Source organism: Poeciliopsis prolifica, unplaced genomic scaffold (genome assembly GCF_027474105.1).
Source record: "Poeciliopsis prolifica strain line A6 unplaced genomic scaffold, Auburn_PproV2 SCAFFOLD004, whole genome shotgun sequence".
In the NCBI taxonomy this organism is placed as follows: Eukaryota; Metazoa; Chordata; class Actinopteri; order Cyprinodontiformes; family Poeciliidae; genus Poeciliopsis; species Poeciliopsis prolifica.
In genome coordinates, this window is record NW_026562379.1 from 8,343,522 (window position 1) to 8,368,179 (window position 24,658).

The 24,658-nt window shown below is 39.2% G+C and overlaps 1 protein-coding gene across 4 annotated transcripts in view; it reads right to left on the minus strand.

Annotated features, from left to right (window-relative positions):
- The window catches only part of b3gat1a (beta-1,3-glucuronyltransferase 1 (glucuronosyltransferase P) a), a 90,710-nt gene that overhangs the window by 23,818 nt on the left and 42,234 nt on the right, over window positions 1-24,658 (minus strand). Inside the window, exons 1-3 of one of the 4 annotated variants that reach the window (XM_055028902.1) lie at window positions 4,174-4,438; window positions 3,890-4,087; window positions 2,714-2,843 (exon numbers count right to left, since the gene is read on the minus strand). The exons of the other annotated variants lie outside the window; for them this stretch is intronic. The gene's annotated coding sequence lies outside the window, so the exon portion shown is untranslated. Of the gene's footprint in view, window positions 1-2,713; window positions 2,844-3,889; window positions 4,088-4,173; window positions 4,439-24,658 lie in introns of those variants that run through there. 4 annotated transcript variants of the gene reach the window in all.

Consider the following 24,658-nt stretch of genomic DNA (forward strand, 5'->3'; position numbering starts at 1 on the left):
CATTAAATGTGAATTTAAAAATCTGCATTGATTTAAGTTGGCTAAATTGCTTTTGAAGGACATGAAGTCAGGATTAGGTGATCTGTCTCGTATTTCTCTGTTGTTAGTGCTTTATTGATAAACTCAAAGCCACTATTGTTGGCTTATGACTGGTAATTAATAAGGGTCTACTATAGGAGTAACAAGTACAAGCTTTTCCCGTAAATAATCGTGCACTAAAATGAAACAAAAAAATCATAGCTTTCTTCTGCTAAAGCTGCGTGTTCTGGTAAGTTTGACAGTAAATCCTATGCCTACTAGTTCTTTGTAAATGAAAATACTCCTTACAATTCCTGGCACATTTCTTTAAGAACCTACTCTTAGAACCAGGGTAATCTTTGAAGCCATTCTTATTTATTCCTGCCTTTTTCACTGCATCCACCAGCATAAAAACAAATGACCTAAATAGAAATTTACCCAAGGCAATATGGGCCGTGTTGTGAGGGAAATAAATTACTCTGAAACTTTAGGGTGAAGTTTATGGAGGGAGGCTGCTAAACAGGGTTTAGAGTCAGAATACCCAAAACTGTGAAAGTTTGGAAAGCAAATTAATCACAACTGCCCTGATGTTTTTCAAAGCTGGTAAGTAGTTGTTAAATAACCTTTTCTGATACAAACGGATAAAAAAGAAAAAAACTTCTTTTGAGTTATGCATACGAAAACGCAAGTAAAAGAAGTCTTTCACCATTATCACATACATTGTTCTTTTGATTAAAAAAAGCTTTTAAACCAAATTATGTTAAAGTAATCTATGACCACTAACTGAGAACACAAGAAATGGATAAGGTGAGCAGTTTTTCCTATAAAGATCATCTTTGCATGAAAAGGGAGGGAGGGTTATGTGGAAGTAAATCAGTTAAAAGAAGAATTTCTTTTCAGAACCCTGAGAATTGTTTTTCTGCAAAGTGTTTAAGACCCCAAGAGAAGATGATTCAATGCTGTTTATTCAGATATCTGGTTATAAACAGCTAGTGCAAAGATGGATGGAGGCTCTCTATTAAAACATCCCTCACCATCTTCCATGTTCTTTCAGCAAACAGTTGAGACAGAGCTGGTTTTGGTTCCACCACTATTGACCTGCTGCTTTACCCGCCATTGAAAGTTTTCTTAAAAGTCTGTCAGTCTGCAGATCATGTGACCAAACCAGAAAAAACACTGGAAATATAGATTACAGCATTCCTTGTTTTACCTGGCAGCCATCTTGGTAGGCGGTTGATATGACAACAATAAACAAGCCACAACAATACCGGAACATTACAAACTTTGTTTACGTCTATTTATGATACATTTTCTTTCCCGCTATCGTTTTCTATCTGGCACCAAATGGAAAGAGTCGGATGCTCCTGATATACGGGATAAAAACAAGTGAATCAGGAATTATTCTTGTTTTCAAGGTAAAGAATAAAGAGTAGGATAATTGGTGGTGGAATGATGTCACTCCACCAGCAAAGGGAGATTCTGTGATGTCACAGCCAATGCCATCAGTGATGTCATCAACTGGAGAATTGTATGTGACACAATTCTGCAAATTTGCCATTGCTTGCAATACCCCTGACTTGTTCAGACGCTCGCAAAGCTCTTTAAGGAAGTTTTCCAAACGACGATTTTAGCGAAAGCATTAGGAGAAAAAATGTCTCATCGTTCACCGAGATTCAACTTTGAACTGATTGGACCCCACGGGAGAAGGGAAGCCCAGCAGAACCACCAAGGCGGGTTCCCTCCTGTGCAGCCCAATGCCTCCCAAGGGGAAATCGGAAGGCTGAGCTCCCTCCTGGAGATGGAGAGAGCTGGAAGGTATGAAGACCACCAGCGACTGGCCCGCCTGGAGGCAGAGCTGGAGCAAGAGAGAGAGAAGAGTAAGGGCCTCCAGGAAGAAATGGAGGCACTTCAGACTTCGTACAAGGAGCTGAGCTCCAAGTACGAAGCTGAAGTTGCTCTGGTGAGGAGAGGAAAAGCCTGTAATAGAAGCCATCAAGAGAAGTCAGAGGAGGACCTGGCCAATTTCCGGAACATCAAAGCCGAGAACGCCGTCCTCCTGGAAGAGACCAGACAAGAGATCAACATCCTGCAGGAGAAGGTCAGCAGCTCCCAGGATGACTTGCAGAAGGCTGACGGGTTGTACAAAGAGCTCCACTGCCGGTACGAGACAGACATCATCCATCTGCAGCAGCAGAATGAATCGTACCGGCAGAGGATCAAGCAACAGACAATAGCCCTTTCTAACAGAGAGCAGCTTCTCCAAGAAAGAACGTTTTGTGCCCTAAAACAGCAAGTTAGAAAACTGCAGCAGCAGATCAAACAGGAGAGAGAAAGTTATCAACAGAAATCCGAGGAGGACGAGGCTATGCTCGACACCATCAGAGCCGAGAACGCCGTCCTCCTGGAAAAGACCAGAAAAGAGGTTAAGATCCTGCAAGAGAAGGTCAGCAGCGCCCAGGATGATTTGCAGAAGGCTGACGGTAGGTACAAAGATCTCAGCTGCAGATACGAGACGGACATCACTGCTTTGATACAACTAACAGAGCAGTACCAACAGCAGGTGACTTGTCTGCAAAATGACTTGGAAAGAGCCAGACAGGATCTGTCTGGCTCTTACCAAGTCATTTCTGACCTGCTGAGAAAAGAGAAGGATGGTTCCCAAGAGAAGGAGGTAAGTTCTCTAATTCAACTCGACCTGGTCCAAGTTTCCAGCCAAGAGGTTTCTTTGGAGGAGGAGCTTTCTGGAGGACCTTGTTCCACGGACCAAGAATCCACGGAGGAGATCCCTGGCGAATCTGGCATGGAAGAGTTGGACCATCCACACACTGACACCATGCAGGAGGGAGAGAAGAAAAAGCCTAAATTTTCAATCTGGAAAAAAATTCGAAACACTCTGCGACTGAAGAAGTCAAAAAAAACAAAAGAGTGAAGGCAATTAGAGAAGGAGCAAGACATGCAAGAGAGACTGAGGACTGGAATCAGACGCAGGAAAGTTGTAGCGTCTGCGTTCGGGGCGCCATGCGACGCTCCGACAGCAGGACGTTTACAGCAGTTACGTTTTTCCCCCGAATTCGATCCCTTCCCCACCCAATTGAAAAAACGTGGGCAGCACGGTGGCGCAGCGGTTAGCGCTGCGTCTTCGCAGAGACCCTCTGTGTGGAGTTTGCATGGTCTCCCCGTGTTTGCGTGGGTTTTCCCCGGGCGCTCGGTTCCCCACATCTCCTAAAACATGCAGGTCAGGTCAGTTGGTCGCTGCAAATCGCCCCCGAAAAGAAACTCCCAACACATTTACTGTGTTTTATTGCTAAACTTGTCAAAATTAGGTTTTATTTAGGACGTGACTGAAAGTTTTTGTTTGTCAACCGTTTGATTCCAGTCCTGGGGAATCTGCTGCATGTCTTTCCCTTCTCTCTCCTCCCAATTTCCAAATAATTGGGAGGGGCCTAAAAAACTTAATTAGAGCCTAAAAAACTTAATTAGACCCTAAAAAACTGAAACATTGACTTTATCTCACAAATGGACCCCAAAAAAAATCAACTTTCTTTCTCTCTCCCACAAAATTAACAGATTACTTAACACACACACCCTCACAAGCATAACCAAGCCTTCCCCACCCAATTGAAAAAACGTGGGCAGCACGGTGGCGCAGCGGTTAGCGCTGCGTCTTCACAGAGACCCTCTGTGTGGAGTTTGCATGGTCTCCCGTGTTTGCGTGGGTTTTCCCCGGGCGATCCGGTTCCCCCCACATCTCCTAAAACATGCAGGTCAGGTCAGTTGGTCGCTGCAAATCGCCCCCAAAAAGAAACTTCCTTAGCACACACACACACACACACACACACACCAACACACACACCCCTTCATGGGCTGCCACCTTATCGTGGTGGGGGGGTTTGCGTGTCCCAGTGATCCTAGGAGTTCTGCTGCCCAGTGCAGACGGGTTCTAGGTGAGGGACCAGACCAAGTGCAGCCCAAAGATCCCTTATGATGATACGACCGTTGGAAACAGGGGTTGTTCTCTCCGTACATGAGGTCCCACCCTGGAGCCACCCTGGCCTGAGGCTGGGGCACGCTGAGGAACAATAAAGCCTTAATCAGCCCAGAGGTTCAAACTGATGAAACATGAGGATGGAGGCTCTTTATTAAAACATTCCTCACCATCTTCCATGTTCTTTCAGCAAACAGTTGAGACAGAGCTGGTTTTGGTTCCACCACTATTGACCTGCTGCATGTCTTTCCCTTCTCTCTCCTCCCAATTTCCAAATAATTGGGAGGAGCCTAAAAAACTTAATTGGAGCCTAAAAACTTAATTAGACCCTTAAAAACTGCAACATTGACCTTATCTCACAAATTAACCCAAAAAATAATCACCTTTCTTTCTCTCTCTCCCACAAAATTAACACACACACACACACACACCCACACACACACCCACACACACGCACACACACCCCCCCCCCCAACACACACTCCCCACACACACACACACCCACGCCTACATGTGCATGCATGCACCAGTCTATGCACAAATACAAAAGTAAACCCAGTGGTTGAAGATCAAACAAAGACAGGCGACTACTGGAGAAATGCTGTATTCAGACTTTCTTTACGAAAGTAAATCCCACAATTAGGATTCTGTCTATGTTGATAGATTCTGTATGTAGAACACAGCATTTTAGGGCAACCAGCTATTCTACATAATATGCATGGGATGCCAAGACAGGGAAAAAAAAAATACTATACAGTGAATCAACTTCACCTCAAATGAAAGTATGCATGCCTAGATGACATTATCTTGTGTCAGCTGCTAATTGAAGGCATAAATGTGGTCTTATGCTGTAAATATAGGACTTAGTGCAACCAGCCATGACTCCAAAAACTACCAATATGATTACATTTTGGGATGAGTTGCCAGACAAGGTCAGAAAAGCTGAGTGTAAATCAGATACCCTTGCTACTCATGCTAAATACTTACCTCAAAGAACCTGTATAACTTTACCTATTTTTAGAGACACCAAAAGAAATTAGCTAAACTATACAATATGTGTATTGTTCAAAACCATTCTAAGAAACAGGACAATGCATTATCTCCTGGTATCTTCCTCAGACTCTTTTTGTTCAAATGCACAATATATCCAGCACAACTCTTTTATCGTCAACCTTCCTTTCACCACCTGACACTCTTCAAACAATGACTTAGATCTTGCACTCCTTTGTGGCTCCTTTCAGTGCATATGCATCTGACTCCAAGACGTAAGGCCCTAGAGTCAAATTAACAATTCTGTGTTGGAGATCTCTCACCTCTCTTTCCTGCTTCAGCAGCAGTAGTGGTGTACATAGGGTCAAAAATTGCACTTTCCCCAGTCACACAATTTTTTTATTTTATTTTTGAAGCGCCTCAATGTTTTTTTTTTTTTTTTGTAATTATAATGAAATTAAAAAATGCAGATTTGCAAAAGTCTTGTCTTAAATGGTTGATTACATATCACTATGTGAAATCTGCCTCAATTTGCTGCTGGTGCTGGTCCTATGTCAAACACACAGTATTCTACTTGTTCTCCAGCAGTGTGGATTTTAGTTGTGTGACTTAAAATCTGTTCAGACTCGAGTAAAAATAATATATTCAGACTCAACTTGACAAAAACATGACTTTGGGACATGACTTGGACCTTAATGCCAGTGACTTGTAACTTTACCTGGACTGGAGTCGCTGATCTTCCCTAGTTGATCTCTTATATCAAGCATGAAGTAAGTCAGATTGGAACTGCACATGGCGCCACAAAAAGCCTGTGTCTTGAATCCAGCCCGCTGCACATCTTTAGCTATTTGCCTGTATTTCCTCCTTTTGTTGCTCTACTGGAAATTCACTGTTTTTCAGCATTATCAGGTAAGTAGGTGCATATCTAGACAAAAGAAACTATACGTAATCCATGCAAGGTGTAAATTGCACTGTACAGCATGTCTCTTTGTAATGATGTTGAGGTACTTTCAGCAATATTTTAAATGCAGTCAGAAAGCCACTTTTCAGTGTGCATATCTTTAACTGCAAGTCTTAAGAAAATCACACAAAGCAGTAAGAAACTCAGCGGGACACCAGAGCTGCCTCAAATGTTAGCTCTGTCTTAGGTGGATGAATGATGTTTTTCAATTTAACAAACTGTTTAAATAACATTGAAAATCTAAATTTAGGCTATAATTATAAACTTTGGGGGTTCTAACTTTTAATAATGGAGGATCATGTCCTTTTTGATACCAGCTTGATCCTGGTTTTGGGAAGCAGCCAAAGGCAGTCTAATATAGATACACTTGACACCTGTTTGGATTGAGGAAGAGAGATGTTAAAAAAAAAACTCAGATATGCACAGTATGAGCATTGCAAATGAACAGTAGGTCCTTCGTCTTTAACTTATGAACCTGTATAAATGCCCAGAAGCATTCAAACTTCGACTCACAACAAACTATTCAATTATTTTTATTTATTTTACAGATTTATTTTACAGTTCAGAACATAGATGGGGGTTGTCTGGAGTCCTCCTGATTTGTATTTGCAAACTAATCACGCTACTGTGCATTTTGTAAAAGAAATATTGAACAAAGCTTGAAACAGGAAAGTCATTTCAAATGTGCATAATGTTTTAAACAACTTTCTAGTCATTTCAAAAGTCATGCTTCCTTTGCAGGTATCTTCCAAATGAGAGCATCTTGACTTGTGTTGACTATGATTGGTGTCATTTTGAGTTTGGTTTGGGTGCACTAACAGGTCCCCATCAGTCTGGTTTAGAGTTATTTGCATCATCAAATAGATTCACACCTGTCACTGGAGTCTGTTCAAACTTTGATCATCTCCACATGAAACGAAGGACTGGATTGAGTGAGGCTAATAATAGCAGATCTAGGGAGATCTACTGCTCTCGGTTCCTATGAAAGAAGACGAAACAGCTTGGATAATACAGCAGATGCATCTTAGGTTTCAACAACTGGAACTGACTGCACTGGTGAAATTTAATACAAACAGAAGTAAGCTATAAGGTGCCAGATGACCAAGAGTCTGTAATTATTTTTTAATCCCCTCCCCCCCACAAAACCAGCAAGTGTAATCATTTTAAATGAAATTAGCTGGAAAATGTTTCAGCAAATGCTGTTTCTCATGCTTGATTTAAGAAAGAATGGCTGTTTTATTTCCATAAAACTTAAAAAAGCCATTAGCATTGGCCTTGATTGATGGCTCCAGTCCATATGCAAATCTGGCCGCCTCAGCTCTGGTGAAAAATTTAAGAGCATGGTCGCTCAGGCAGGTTGCTCCCAGCTTATAACTGCAGGGTGATAGCCTGCTGCTGCTTCCTCTCAACTTATCATAACTAATTTATGCTCCAGCTAACCCAGGGCACTTTTCCAGTGTCGGACTGGGTAGCAAACTGAAGCCTCTCACAGCTGGCTCACTGGCCTGAAGGGGCTCTGGTCAGATTTGGAGATGAACCATGCTGAGCCCATGTGTCCTGGCTATGATCAGATTGCAGTCTGGAGAGATGTCGTCTTGGGGAGACAACGCGGAATGGCAAGAGTAATAATACCACTGGTTATCCTACACTGTGGTGGTTATAAAATGGTAGTTTGAGTCATTTAAGGATACGTAAAAAAAATGTGCCTTTGGGATGGATGCTACAATGGCAGTTTGTTGACATAAACATATGATGAAATGAACAAATAGAGTACATTAAAAAGTTTAACGTAATACATGTGTTCCTCTGCAAGTTCAACCATACAGCTGCTGTCTTGCTTATCTTGTTATTCCTGTTAAATGTCTTTAAAGCGTTTTCTTGTGGAAATCTCAAGTCATTTCATGTCTTTGAATTTTTTATTGCTTTTGATGTACCCCTGTTTTTAAAATGTGTGTATTTATGGGGATGAATTGTGTTCTGATGTGTTCGAATGGGTTCTGTTTGTCATGACATTTCTGTCATTCACTCACGGCGAACCGACCACCGACAGACAGAGAGGGGTTTTTGTTTGGATTACGAACTCTTGAATTTCAGAAACGGTAGATTTTCCAAACCTGAAAAAATGTCACCTTTTACTGAGACATAATTTTTTTAAAGATGTTTTTACCTCAGGATGTAGGAAAAACAGCTCAATTACCAGTACAAATTCTGTGAAAAGCCATATGTGGTCAGATAATAAAATAGCTGAATTAATCATAAAGTAGGACAGAGTGCATCAGATGAACTCTGCTCTAAGAAGTTGTCATGCTGAGGTGAGTGAATCTTTATCTGCGCAGTGTCTGCATCATAGAGCATGAGTTCATTAAAGCTAACATCTTGGTAGCACTTGTGTGGATTCTGTAATATTGGGGAATATTTATGATATGCACATGTTTTCAGAGTTGAGTTGGTCATGCCGATCAATTTGAGCCAGCCTGATTAAGCTGGTGATCATACTGGGTATGCTAGAGCCTCAAGTGCACAGGGAGAGAATCTTGAAGCAGAATATTTGCTGCTTTCGATTAAATGTGAGGTTTATTCACAGTGGTGAACAAGATCTATTCCTTTGGCTGATGAGTACAATACAGTCACCTGCCGTTTTTTCAGGCGCATACTTACACTACATTTTTTTCTATTTTCTAAAAAATATATAAAAGAGTGTCCTTTTTATTTAAAAATTAGAATAAAATCAGTTGTTGCTGCTTTTGAACATATTTTAGGCAAAATTACAGATTCAAATTCCATTCAAAAACATTCACCTTTTCACATTAACTAAAACAAGCAGCAGTATGTAGATTGTAACATGTCTGATTTGAAAATGTAAAAAACAAACCAAAAAACTTCCATAATATCCATGCATAATATTCTCCAGTTCTTGTGAAAACATTTAGAATTCATCTTGTAAGGCAAATTTCTGAGTTATTTTTAAATTGCCCTCTCCTTGGCTGCTGTTGTTCTGAACAATAAAGAGGGCTGTGCTTACCTCATTAAATATGATTTTGGTGTGGAGGGCGAGACATTGATTTCAAATGCACATGACATGTCCCACACTGTGAACAGGCTTTTTATGCTTCAGCATAAGGTCAGGGGTAGTCAGGGGGAGCTTCCACATTCATCAGCTAATTAAGGGTTGCTTCCTGAGTGGGTGTTGAGGTGTTCTGCTCTGTGCTGCACCACTCAGACTTCAACATCCTCGATCTACTGAGTTTCTTAATGAGGTTAGGCCATGGATTTTTCTCATGAAAGACTGCCCAATGTTGAAATCACCCAATTACACGCCCTTACGGAAGGAAAATATATACTATTATGAATCTGATTATCACTAATTAAACCTATGGGATTTGATCAAAGTGCAGTGGCAGCATAGATGAGAGTTTTGTTTAATTGCTGTAAACAGAAGATGAATTAAAAGTGCATGCTTTTTTTAAATAGTCCATTGCGTTGCTTCTTTGTTAGAGGACCATTTTAAGATTTTATACCAGTTAGTGGTTGCATTCACATCTACATCATTTACCTGTTATATTACATACTTAGCACACTCCTTAGTGCACTGCACATAAAAATAGAATAACAAAAAGAAAGTTGAGTGGAAAAGTGATGCCAGGTGGGACACATAGCTGACGAAAGAATGAATTGTGAGAAGCACAGCAGCTTTGAAGACAGCATGCAAAAATCAACTCACTGTGAGGTGTCAAGTGCAAACTCATGTACTGCTGCCCTTTGTGTGAAAGTGAAGTGAAGAAACATCTCTGCCAAGGAGGAAGATTTGAAGAAGAAGTTTTAATATGCAGTAAGTTTAAAGCAACGGCAAAAGAGGTTGATTCATAAAACTTTCAATCTACTTTTTTGTATTTTCTGGGCATTAGTTTAGTCATTGGTGTGTTTGTAGGTTTTTCTTCACCATGGTTGTATTAGAGATTGAACTTTCCAAAGAAACAGGACTTGGGGAGGAGAGTTTTTTTTTTAATTATTATTATTTTTATGATTTCCATCTTATATATTCGAAAGAAAATCTTCTTGTGTCTTGGTTAATTCAGTAATTATATATTTTTTGTATCCTATTCTGGTAGGTTATGTGAAAACCATAATGGGTTCAAGTTCTTTGCAATGTCAATGGATAATTTTACTGAGATATTTGTGATATTGTACAAATAATGTCATTTAATTAGTAGCATAAAAGGATACTTCTGCTTTGGGGAGCGGTTTGGTCCCCTCCACCAAGCCTAGAGGCAGCCAGCCACCCAACTCCTCCAAAACATTGTAAATGCATAAAATGCTAAAGAAATGACATCACCAACAATATCCTATCTAATTATGGGCTGATGTATTCCATGTTAGTTCAGGGCAGGACTTTGAAAAGATTACATATCATTATTTGATCAGATCTGACATTCCATGTTCACTGAAACTCATAACGCATAAAAAGGATTGACATTTAAAGTTCTACGATAAAATGTCAAATAAATAGTGTTGATAAATGTACTCCTAATAAAGCAGCCAGTAAACACTGTTTTCACCTTTGCAGCAGAAACAAGGCACTTTTGACATTCAAACCAAAGCTATCATAATCTGCTCTGCATAGGCATTTCAAATCATTGCTTATCACCGACTGTTATTATTTGTCATTTGACTCTGCTTGTGTTCAGCAAAACAGTTGCACTCAAGTATTTTCCTAGGGACACAGACAGATGATACCGGCAGAACAATGTTGACACAGCGACTGTGTCTGCTCGCTGCCGAGGTGTCAGACTCAAACGAGCAGTGACTTTGCTGAGATAAAGAGAATGTAGGATTGATGGTGATGGTGGGCCTGTACCAACAAAGGTTGCATCAAATCTGCAGACACTTTAAGTTCTCTGAAGACTTTGCAAACATCTGAGCACTTGATCTCTGCAATTAGTAAAATATAATTTATATAATACTTGAAATATCCTGAAATACATTGCAACATTTGTTTAAATACATTAGAAACAAGCACTACTGTATGGGCTGTTACTGTCTGTTGAAGTTCTTAATATTTTTTTAGCATACATGCTCATAGTCAGAACAATTCAATGAAATAAAAAACTCATTAAAAGCTATCAGCTAGGGATAAGACATGGTGCCAAGGTCTAAAAGTTTGGAAATGAATTCTGGACTGCTGGATTGGGGACCAATCCAAACACCTGGGTGCCCACTGTGCCATCTGCAGTCCCTTGACAAACATTAATAAAAATCTTTGTATTTTTATTGCTGAAAATGTTTGCATAAGAAACATATTTTGATTACTACTTTTCTATTGAACATTTGTATAAATCTGTATAAATTATAATTATTACTTAAGTTGGTTTACACTAATCTGAGCAAAACTGGAAATTTTCACTTTAGGTTATACCTAAAGAATTAACAGTGCTTGGTTAAAATAATCCTACAAGACAGGAATAAACATTGTGATTTTTCCTGTTAGCTTAGCTTTGTTATATGAGAAAGAGTCATTTCTCTATTGTCTGTTATGGTATCTATAAAGTCGCAGTCATACATCACTGTATCTGTGACTTTTCCACTCCTTAGTGGCGATCAATAGCCTGTAGGATAAAGGAACCCCACTGTAGCTTGCACAGCTGTGAAGGCTTGGGGATGTGAAGGGTTGGAGATAAAAAAAAAAGCTTGGTTAGGTAATGCATGGAATTTGATCACAATACAGTTTTAGCAGAGCTACATTTAGTCAATGTGCCTGGGATGATTTGTCCTTTGAATGACATCCACATCTGCCTTCAGATGATCATAGATTTCATGTTAATCAATTGTTATTTCTCTCTGTTATTTCAACTTATGAAATGTTTACTTAGTTTTTACATGTGTTTGTTCCAAACTTTGTCACAAAGTTTGGAACAAAGCCATCAATGGAGCCAGATAGTTTCAAGAGAACTGATACATGCTGTTTTAAAAATGTGCAAATTTCAGTAAGTTCTGTCCTTCACCATCCTCATGAGAAATGTGGGGAAAAAAATAACCTTCATCTCTTTAATTCTGCTGCATTATGGAATATTCTCAAATTGAACATGAAGAATCTTCATAGCCTAACTACTAATTATCTCCTCCGATTTCAGGCAGCGAGAGATTTTATTGTCGTTCTGAGAAGCAGCAGAACATTTCTCCTGTAGAGTTCAAATGAAGAGTCAGTGTACATTGTAGAATTCCATAGATGTGTTGTTATCTTCCCGCATAACTACCAGCTATAGATGTCTTGAAGAGTCTTTGATTTTGTTTTCTCAATAAAGCTTGGCTGCAGAGTTGCTCAATGTGTCACAGTCGTGTGTTTGGTCACTCACAGTTTTAGCGCACTGACAGAGGGATATGAAAACATTATGTGCAAACAGCAAGATAAAATCATACACTTAAGCATCAATATTTCAAGAACAACTTTAAAATTACAGTGATTGATCCCAATAGGGATGCAGCACAAGACCGAAAGCGGCCACTGATTGGCCTCGAGATAGGAGTCTGATTTAACAAAGAACCTCCACAGATTCTAGGCTAATAAAGACTCCTTGCACACTGAAAAATAAAGCTGAGCACTCAACTTCATCACAAGGAATACATACTATAAGAAAACTATAAGGAGTTCTCACTTCTATAGTTCCCAGAGAACCTTTCCAGAAAAACTACAAATATATGTTTGCTACAAATGTATATTTGTCTTTTTTAAGCCATTAACCCGTGGAGTGTTAATTGAAATATAAACCTTTAGATTTGTAAAAGTAAATTTTCAATCTGTATTTAACTAGTCTGCACATTGGGGCATGTGTACTTGTCTATGTTAAAGTCTTAAAAATAACATATAAGCCTAAAACATAAAGAAGATTTTGATCATCTCAAGACTGTGAAAAATTATGAAATTAAAATGAAAAAAATGAAACAATAGGATTGGAAATAAAATGAGAAATTCAATCATTGTAATAATGTTAAATTAATACTGTTCAAAATTGATATAGAAAAAATAAGTTGGAAAAAAAATCTTTAATTGTTATTCTGAGTTAAAAGGAACAGAAGAATACTTGCAGAGTTCACATGACGTTGGTGTTTTATAAAGAATGACCATTGTTTTCGATGTGTGGGAGTTCTTGCCTGCCCAGATACTCTATCAAATGTAGAAATCATTCAAAGTGACATTCTTTGTTGGTTTTGCTTTGTCATGGAAGGTCATGCCATTTGTGATATTGTACTGTGATCTGTGTACGTCGCTCAGTTGTGTGTTTTCTTTATTGTATTATTATGTATAAAGACTGACAGAAAAACAGAAATCAACAAGAAAACAAAATCTCGGTATGGATACTTTAGGAACTTATTTAAAGTTGCAGTAATTGTACCCACAGGGCAGTAGTACAACTTAGGAAACAAATGGTATGTTTAATGTGACTGACTGTTTCTGGGTATTTAATTTTGGACCTAAAATTAAATAGTTTCAAAAATATTTGAACATATATAATATAGACTAATCTACACTAAATAAATCTATACGAATAAGCTGCGGATTGCAGCTGTAAACAAACTGACCTTCCTCGAGTGACACAAAAAACAAAACTTTCCATTGCAGTTTTGGACAATACACAAATTTCAATGAAGCTAAGAAACCACTTGATTTATTCGTCTTTTTTAATTTACGAGTTTCCATTGACCAAATTTATTTTTGTAATTTCAAGTTGTGCAATTTTATGGCCAATTGAAATGCAGCTATACAGAACTTCTTCAGTGTCTTTGGCTGTGTGCCTGTTTCCCTCTAAATAGATAACACTCTGAATCAGTAGACTGTGCTTTTGCAATGAACCATAGATACTTTCCTTGATACTGTACTGCGATTAACCTGTTTCTTACTCTCAGGGCAGATAGACAAAAGGTAAACAAAAAAACTGTGTTTGTTTTCATTTGCCTTTATGGTTTTTGAGCATTAATTAGCTTTTAGTCTTGCCTACTTTGTTACAATTCCACACCCTCAATGATTAATTTTTGTCCTTTGTCAAAAAATATTTTTGAATATTTTCTACAATACCAAATTTGAGTTGCACATTTCAGTATTGCTATAATATGTTGAGACACTGCTGTGTTGCAGTGCACTTAATATTACCCTTGAAGGCAAGAAGTGTCCCTTGAATGTTGTCCTTGAGGCTTGTCAGTGGCCAAGATAAAATAATTTTGACATGTCTAATTTTACTTTCAAATTTATTGCTACAATGGACTGTGCTTACAGACATTCACCTTGTTAATAACCATGCCTCCCATTGTTTGTTTGATAATACGAATATCTGAAACACTAATGTGGTGTGATGGATATCAGGGTGATTTAAGCTCTTTTAAAGCCCCAGGGGTTCCCTGGTTAGGCTGTGCGTGTCAGCACGTTTCATATTTGTTGCGTCTGCCCTGGTAGCTGCATGGTATTTTATCAGAAAACTTAACATTGACTTCTGCAATTCCCTTGGACCTGAAGGTCTGGCAGAAATATTTATTGTTACCTTGCCAGTACCATGCAGTAATGCATCATTAGTCACCTGGCTTCTGTTGATTAATCTAAAAATATATGTCATGTTGAGTCTTTTATTTCTGTTGTTGCCTCAGGCATAATGGAGATGTTCGATTGCTAGACCTTTAAGGTAATATTTTTTGTAGTCTCCTACAAAATTAGTCATATGTTTTTGTTTGTTGCCAAATTTGTTCCATTCAAATCCTACTTTTTGATACCCCAAAATCTGTGAGTTGATCACTGAATAATTAATTAGTTAAGCGAGATAAATATGAATAGACTTTTATTCTAACAGCCAGTTGCATCAATGCCCATCTTTTACTATTTACAACTTAAAAAAAAAAATCATTCTTAAGTGAGAAAACATTTTTCTCTGATATAAAATAAAAAAATTCAAATCTGCTTGCAGTTGTTGAAGTAATTTTCATTTTTTTTCAAAGCTTTCCGAAAGAGCATATTTATTCACAAAGCATTTCCACTGCAGTGGATTTTTCCATAACAATTTTCTAGATTACTGTTCATATTCTTACTTTATTTGAATGAATTAACACTGCAAAAAAACAGCCAAGGGCACAAACGTAATTGCAGTGCAGGTGGTAAAGCCAAGCAAATCTTGATGGATTTAGGAGATTTGTAAAAAAGAAAAAACAAAAAAGTCAAATATGTTTTTTATTATCTTCAAACTGCTCATTTCCCTTCAAGTGAACAGTCATGCACAGTTATTATGTCATTATTGGAAATGGACCGTTAATCTTTGGATGATTCATCAGCTAATGTCTTAAAACTGAACCTGAGAAACACAAGCTCTAAAATGTCTCCATTGTGGTAGGCTTGTGTCATTGCAAAACAAAGAGCTTTCTACCACTGAGGGCTGAAGGAATACCGCAAGGTATTACGAGTAACAGTCTCAGACAGCAGAAATTAAAGCAGAAACTACAGTGATCTTCTGTTGTGCAGGAATAAGCAAAAAGAATGTGGATGCTTTGTGGACAACTGGGGATTTCTTCTTTTATATCTTGTGTTCCAGCTTCTTGTTCCGCAAAATTTCTGCTCTGCAGTAGATTTATCAGCAACACAGGGCACGAGGGTAAAAAAAAAAACAGGCCTGGATGGGCAGTAAATGATACTCTGAATATGTTTTGTCTTACATTAGAATTTTCTGCAATCATTTCTATGTCCAAACTAGTTTGTAATCTTTTGTGATATACTGTAGTTTCAAAAGTATTTTTCTTCTCTTTTGAAGATGGTGCTTCACATATCTATGTTAAAACATTTTTATAGTAATGTTGAATTGTTTGCCAAAAAGTGTCTCATCATAAAGTCAAGAAGGTGCTGTTTTTTATCCGTAGAGCTAATGTAGCTAAATGTCAGTGCATTAACAAATGAGAGGAGTTATTTTGATTAAATTACCTTTCAAATCACACAAACAGGACAGAAAGGATTTTTTTTTAATTTAGTTTTTAAATGCATAAAAAGAAACAAATAGCTGGACAATATATTGACAAAGTATGATTGACTATTTAAATAAATATTCCGCGCGAAAAAAAAAAAAAAAAGACACTCCTTTATGATTGGGTGGGCAGAGCTTCTGTGTATTTTTCTGGCAAATGTGCACACACACCCACATGCACGCACACAACCACACTCCCACATGCAGTTTCATCTTCCTCCCCTTTCTCTAACTCGGGAATCCTCTTACTTCTCTCACAGGCAATCTGTCAGTCCCTCTCTTTTTATTAACTTCCTCCTCTTCTCCAGCCTCATGTCTTCAACCTGCTATTTTTTTTCCCAGTCCTTGCTTCTTTCTCCCTTCTCTCTCGCAGCCGGTGTGTTTCTGACCAGCTCTCTCTGGGGGAGGATGTGTCTCTGTGGCTCTGCAGATCAGTAAAGGACATCCTCTCAGTTTAATTCAAGTCAACCTCGGGCTCCTGGTGCTGCAAGACGCAGCATGTGTGACAGCTCCACACAGACAGCCAGGAGGAACAGACCAGTCTGATCTGCGTGTACGCATGCGTGAATTTGTACGTAACTAGAGAGAACTGGAAAACATGTTTAGAAAACAAAAGGAAGTCATTTTTGAGCCGTAAGAACATGTTCCTGGTCGTCAAGTTTTTTTTAACTCCTCTGAGTTCTACTGGTCAGGTTTAGAGATAGGAATTTTGGTAAGAAATGTAAAACTAATGGGTAGACTCATAGATGAAGTTGTTAAAATGAATGGCTGTCAATACAAAGTGCAAAAATGTGTGTGTGGGGGGTGTAGACTGTTGGTGTTAGTTGGTGAGACGGGACGTGTATTTTATTCAGGAATCTTTTTAACACCCCTTTGCAGTTGGTATGAGTTCATTTCACCCTGACAGCAATCAAGGTCATCTATAAATCTGTGATGAGGAGCTGGCATGTTGATGAATCTGTGTGAACGCAACTCATATTTATTGGAGGTGGTTGGTGCTACTTTATAAATCATTACATAACATATGTGTGTTTGTTCAATTTTCTTTTGTTTTGAAAGGTCAAAGTAGGGAATCTAAATGATCCTGGAGGCATTATTGAACACTGCCCTTTTCATGTGTGCAATGCACACAAGGGATTTGCCTTCAAACCACAACATGTCAGGCTCTTCACATTAATATTGCATAAGAGAATATTTAAGAGAACAAAATTGTGCACCCTCAAGCTGTAAATATTTTTTTGGCATTCGCAGGCTGCATAATCATTAAAATTGACAGTCATTATTATATAACTATAATACTATTTTTTTGTAATTATTATTATGATTATATGTTTCACAAATATTATGTAGATTTTTTGTAGTATGTAGATTTTTGTTGTTACTCAGTTTTATTTTCTGCTTGTATTGTATATTTTTCTATATGTAAAATATGCCAATAATATGTTGTTACAATAATTTTGCCAGAGCGACACCCTTTCTTTAACAATATGGGAATGATAAGATTTTGACAAAAGTTTGGCAACATTAGGGTTCAGTAGAGATATTGCTAATGAAAAACACCTTCAAAATACCCATTCCAAATTGCCTTAGGATGTGTTATTCTCTCCTTAAGTCTGGACTTTTTTTTATGTTCGATTCCCTCAAATCAATAAACATCATAGTTTAGTGAGAGGAAACGGAGGATCAACAAAATCTATATTTTTAAGGTGACCCTGACTGCTGCAAAGTCCCATAAATGCTATAAATACACATCTAAGTACAGTATCTGCTTTGCTGTTGGTGGTTCATGCTTGAAAAAACAAGTCTTACATTATCCACACACTTTTATGTCTTTGCACATATGTCTGCACAACAGGTTTTTCTGCAATCTCTTTATGGTATCTGGATGTTCATTCGGACAGAACTAAAATGGCACATGGTGGATAAAGCATATACTTTTTAGTCATCACATCTTTTTCTTTAGATGCAACAAATCAATAAGGATAACCTTTCACATGGATAATGACATATTTCACATGAAGCATATGTAATGTTGCACAGTATGAAATAACTTTTAAGCAACAAAAGTTGACCCTCTCTGGTCACGTCTGTGTAACATTTTTTTTAATTTTGTTTGTCATGATGGCCTTTGAGTCACTTGTGGCTTTCTGTTAGCTCACCAACAGTCTTTGTTAGAGTTTATGATAAATATAGCAATTATGTATGAGGTTCTTCCCATTCTCGGTTTAATTTTACCTTGAATTAACATAGAGCTACTTCCTGCTGAATGGTCTCTTTAGTCTTCCATCATTATCATCATAATGACACTGGCTGTGTCATCATGTTACTGGATGGTTGAATTTTGGCTGATGTTCTGAATTTTCTTTTTTCTAAAATTACTTTTTCTTACTATCTGCGTTTGAAGCTCATATTTTAACCTGCTTGGAATTGATTTGTTTTTCTGTAACTTGGAAGGGTGGTATAGATCTACCTGCTTATCAAAAGCTCAGCAGGGCAATGTGGTGATGCTGTGAGGCTTAGTTGAGCCATATATAGACCAGAGTCAATGTCTGCAGCTTTAACAGTGTCTCAAGAATTTGAACCCTCACTTTTCTGCAAATCATAGTATACAGAATGTCATGGATGGTAAAGACTGGTTTGCCATGTGTCATGGCATACTGTAGTTCTGATATTCTAATAAATATCAGAACTAGAGTTCTGATATTTATTATATCAGGATAATATTGATTATCCCAAAATAGTCTTTTCCTACATCTGTAGTTACTTTGAGGTATGGTGCTATTGGTACATCAGCTAACACCATAGGCTATTTGCTTGATCAGCATCTCAATGTACTTGTTGATTCCCTGCAAGAAAACACACTCCCTCACCCTTTTTTTAAACTTTCCACTGCTGATATGTCTTTCATGTATCGACAGCATTAAAGCTTGTGGAAACATAACTTTAACATTTTTTATTCACCTGGTATCCACAATGCTGAGGTTGCTACTGACATTTTAAAACAGTGGGGATGAACCTGCTGACGGACCTTCATGGACAACATTACTTGTAGCTTCTCTGGAGATGGTCCCAGTGACATCATGTGCCTTCCTGGGGTGTGGCTAGATGAAGTCATACCTCTACATCCTCATCATTGGACACTGAGTTCATAGTGACATCTTATTTAGATTATTTTTAACAATAGAAACAGTGGTTGGTTATCTGACTTCAATGTAGAAGATGAAAGTCCATCCACACAGTTGTGTAACTGCTTTAATCCATAAGCTATTCCCAAGCATGTTTTTTCAGTCTTTACACATCTAAATATAAGCCACTGTCTTCTGCTTGCTTTTGACAAGGTTGGGCTTCTTCACGTATTTATTCAAAATAAGAGTCTCAAACATTATGTCAAGCCTAACCCGCTATTTTTTAGAGCTAGGGGTCACACTAATGGGGTGAAGGGTTAATATTGTGTTTTATTTTTTTGAATATTGCAATATTTCATGCTGTACAATGTTGTTATACTTGCAGGTTATGCATTATGCTATGCAACTTACTCTTTAGTAGAATTTCTGTCAGCCAGACAGACATTTGTCAAAGCCATAATATGTGTTTGCACATTACCTTTGACAGTAAAATACTCTGGATCCTAGAACTGGTTTAGCAGAATATTTCAGCTTGGGCTATTTTTACTGAGTATTTTATGTTGTCTGATATTGCGGGCGCTATGTTTTATGTAATATTCTATGGATGTTTTATGTTTTATGTAATATTCTATGGAAAAAAAGCATATTGGCAAACATGCCTTTTTCCAGCCAAAGCTACCTGAGCTGTACAGGAAGAGGTTGAAACTTTAGATTCTTCATACCCCGGGCTGTCCAGTTACACAATCAAAGTATTTCTCCTTAGTGCAGTGATGAGATTGTAACATAACCACTATGTTTTGTTTTTCTCAGCAAATATAAATAATGTTAAAAATGCCAAGCTGTCTAGTGGAACAGTTGTGGATTTCATTATAAATAAAAACATAAGAAAAAAAATGTCGAAGTTCCACTTATAAAAAAAAAACTGATGTTGGGTAAATCATGTTTGGGGCCAGGTGTGTGGGAATTAGAGATAAAAAGGGGGCGTGTGCGCCGGAAGGCGCGGCGCAATTTGTAAGAAAGACGCTCGTGTCGAACTGTGCAGCGGGAGTTTTGGCCTTATCCTTAGTGTCTGTTTAATCCAAAGAAAAGTAACAAAAAGATAAAACATCGATTAAGGTTCGTCCCAGCGCCACAGATCGGGCCCGGAAGCCTGGACCGGAGGGTGCACCGAGGGAACGCCGCCCGGTGCAGAAGGACGACGACAGTCCATGGAGGAAACCACCGGGGGGGAAAAGGGACGCTCCCGGTGAGATCTGGACTTTATTTTTCTTTTGGGGGGTTTTTGGGGTGGTACCACTCTTCTTTTTTCTCATCTTTTTTGGGGTTCATTTTTGACGTTTTGGATTTTTCTTCGGGAAGAAGACGGGGATTAATACGGAGCGACGCTTCCAGGTCGTGGTTAGATTTGGATGTATGGGACTCCTTTATGGACAAAAATATAAAAAAGGAACAGGACTTTTGGGATTTTCTATTTTTTAAGTGTGGTTTGTGAATCGGCCTGACAAGGCAAATCAGACTCTTGATATTTGGGTGGGTTTTGATGTTGATTTAGGTTGATTAACTATTCAAATTTTGGGTTTCTGAATAAATTATTTCTGGTGCAAACCTATTAATTTCATACTGAGTGGGTGAACATTTGTTTTTTATCAAACTGATTCTGGTAACACTTTTAACCTTTACCTGGAACAAGATCCCCCTTGTGTGTTTCTTTGTGAGTTCTGCTTTAATCAAGCCGGAATATTACAAAATGGTGGCCCGTATGGGGACCAGGATAATATAATTTTAGGTTTGGTGTTACATTAAGGGATACAGATAAAGAGAATCCTGTGGTAGACAATTTCATTTGCTTGTTGTTTGTTTGGAGTTTTTCTTTTCAAAAATGGATAACATAATTTCTGATACACAACATGATGAGGAAAGAGACCCTGCTCAGGATGAAGAAGAAACAGAAGCAGGTCGTGTAGATCAGGAAGAGGAAGGTAGCTACAGAGAGGGGGACGCCTGGGTTACAAGGAGGAATCCTGTAGGTGAAATAACTTCTCTGCTTAGCTCCCTTTATGTGTCAGATAATGAAGTTGAAGAAAATGAGGAGGTTGAGGAAGAATATCTCCCTGCGTCAGAGGTTGATGATGTTAGGAATGATTTAACTAACATGGGAGATAGGCTTTCTTCACTGGAACAAGATTTCCGGGCCTCTATAGACAGTGCTTTGAATAGAGAGCAAAACATTAGATTGTACATTGATAGGAATGTTGAGGCCATGGAACAACACATGAACGCAGCCTTTAAGGAATTTGAAACTAAGGTAGTGGACTGTTTGCTGCGACGAGATGAGAAGTGGAGGGCTGAGATAGAGAAGTTGAAGCGCGCTAGATTCTCTACAGCTATCCTTTCCTCAGATAGGGTCAGACCAAGTCTACCTGTGCCGTCTGAACATCTTTATTCCACCATGAGGCCCACTTTCCCTACACCTTCATCTCCACCTTTTGCCCTACCGCCGCAAGAAGTACCACAAGATAGTTTTGGTCTCTCAGACCCTCAAAGGGCTGTTCACATCGGTCCAGGGATGGGTTCAGTCCGGCCCTCAACAATCTGTGGATTGGAAAACATTCCAGCATTGACCTCCCACCTGACCATTCCCTCGGCAAGCAGAACACCTGTGATGTATTCTAAACCCCCTGTGCACCTGGAGTTCCCGACATTTGAGGGTGCAGGAGAAGTTTCTGATGTCTTAAATTTTATCGATCAGTGTGAAACCTTTCTATCAGTAAGACCTCTGATTGATTCTGAATTATTGGGAGCTCTAACAGCCGTCTTAAAAGGCTCTGCTCGGAGTTGGTGGAGTGTGGCAAAAAACAAAATACACAACTGGCTTGAATTTAAAAATGCTTTTTGTGCTGCCTTTCTACCTCCAGATTATCTTTCGGAGGTGGAAGAGAAGTTGAGGGACATGGTCCAGTTGCCAGAGCAATGTCTGAGAGACTTTGCCTTTGAGTATCAAGCACTGTGTCTAAGATGGAAGCCAGACATCAGTGAAGCAGAGTTGGTGAGGAGGATTTTGAACAACTGTAATCCGAAGATAGCCGGCTGTCTGCGTGGTACAGTCACCTCCATGGATCAACTAATAAAGGTGGGATCCCAGGTTGAAAAAGACTGTGCTGGTGTTAAAGTCTACTGGGGGAAAGTGGATCAGCACAAAGCCAAAGGGAAAGCCCCAGCAAGAGGACAATCCAAGGTGAACCCCAGAAGACCTGCAGACTCTGTATCTGTTGTTCAGCGAGGCCCTGTATCTTCCCTCCTTCATGTACCCGTAGAGGTGCGCGACAAGATGTATGATGCTGTACTGGATACAGCCTGCACCTATTCCCTGATGAGAAATAGTCAGTGGAAGAGAATTGCTCGAGAAGGTGAAGTTTTGAAACCAGCTGACAACCAGAGGTTTGCACTGGCCAATGGCAAAACCTATAGTGCTTTAGGAAAAACAACTGTCATTTATTGTTGGCATGGGATGATGTGGTCTTTAGAAACTTTTGTGGTGGAGGATAGTAACCTCACCTTTCCCATCATCCTTGGTCTCGATTTTTTAACCAAAACCTCTGCTATTATCAACCTAGGTGACCAGACCTATGGAGTAAAAGGACCAAAAGGTTACACCTTTTATCCTTTTTCAACTTCAGCAACTGCTGCATCTCCTATGAATGCTAGTATTTCTTCACTTAATCTGATCCTGGCTCTGCCCAAGGAAGAGGACAAAGTATCAAACATAGAGTCATTTCCCAGGGGGACACAACATCCACCCCAAGTCCAGAAGCTTTTGAATGCCTGGCCATCCGTGTGCTCTGATACATTGGGTAGAACATCTGTGGAAGAACACAGAATAATGACCACTGATGAAATACCCATTCGATGCAGAGCTTACCGGGTGTCTCCTTTCAAGCGGCAAATAATAAAAGAACAGATTGACGCAATGCTTAAAGACGATATTATAGAACCATCACAGTCGTCATGGGGGTCTCCTGTTGTCCTTGTTCCCAAACCAGACAAATCTTTCCGATTTTGTGTGGACTATAGAGCTTTGAACGCCAAGACACTCCAAGATGCTTATCCCATGCCCATCATCCATGAGTTGTTGGAGTCCATGACTGGAGCAAACACTTTCAGTATTCTGGATTTGAAGTCTGGATACTGGCAGATGACAGTGGAGGAGGACAGCAAAGCAAAAACTGCTGTTATTACTCCATTTGGACTTTACCAATTTAAGTGCATGCCGTTTGGACTGAAAAATGCTGGAGCGTCTTTTCAGCGTTTAATGGAGAAGGTTTTAGGAGAGCTACGGGGAAAGATCTGCTGTGTGTACATTGATGATGTGATCGTTTTCTCAACCTCTCCTGAGCAACACCTGAAGGACCTGGATACAGTTTTTGCAAGGCTTCATCATGCAAATTTGTCCCTCAACCTTAAAAAATGCAACTTTTTCCAACAAGAACTCAGATTTCTGGGACACATTGTATCGTCAGAAGGGGTTCAAGTGGATCCAGAGAAAACCCATGCCATTACGGTTTATCCAACCCCTACTAACCAGAAAAGTCTTCAGAGATTTCTTGGAATGGTTGGATGGTACCACAAGTTCATATCACATTTTGCAGAAATGGCTACACCGCTGTATCAACTGCTCAAAAAAGATGCAAGGTGGGAGTGGACAGTGGATTGCCAACATGCTTTCATGACGCTGAAGAAAGCTTTGGTGGAATCACCAATACTAGGACAGCCAGATTTTGAGTCACCATTTGAAATTCATACCGATGCCAGTGATGTTGGCCTGGGGGCTGTTCTGGTCCAACCAACCACTGGTGGAGACAAGGTTATTGCTTTTGCTTCCAGATCATTAAAGGGCGCAGAGCAAAACTACTCCACTTCAGAGAAAGAATGTTTGGCAGTGGTTTGGGCAGTAGAAAAGTGGAGACACTTTGTCGAAGGAACAAAGTTTACCATTTACACTGACCATGCTGCTTTAACCTGGGCATTCAATTGCCCCAAATCCAGCTCTAGATTAACACGCTGGGTGCTAAGGTTGCAGGATTTCAGTTTTGAAATACGATATAGAAAAGGAATGCACAATGTAGTGCCTGATGCGCTGTCCCGAGCGATGCCGGCTGACCCGAGTGGTTTAGCACATGTGGCTCTGAATTCTGCTACAGCCATGTTAGGGTTACCACTATCATTAGCAGAAGTCAATGAAGCTCAGGAAAAAGACTCAGACCTATTGGAGCTGGTTCAGGATCCAAGATACCAGAGATCTGATAAGATTAATTTCTGCAAAGTTCATAATCTCTGGTATAGGAAAACCCCAGTAAAAGATGGTATAAAATACCAGTTGGTGGTTCCCAAGTCTTTAATTCTTCAGTTTCTCCAATACTTCCATGATCGTCCCTTAAGTGGACATCTGGGCAGGCTAAAGACACTCCTCCGGTTGTTGGAGGTGGCATGGTGGCCAACAGTCCGTAAGGATGTGTGGACTCATGTAAAAAACTGTGCAGTTTGTCAGAAATATAAATCAGACAATCAAGCTCCAGCTGGTTTTCTGCAACCCACT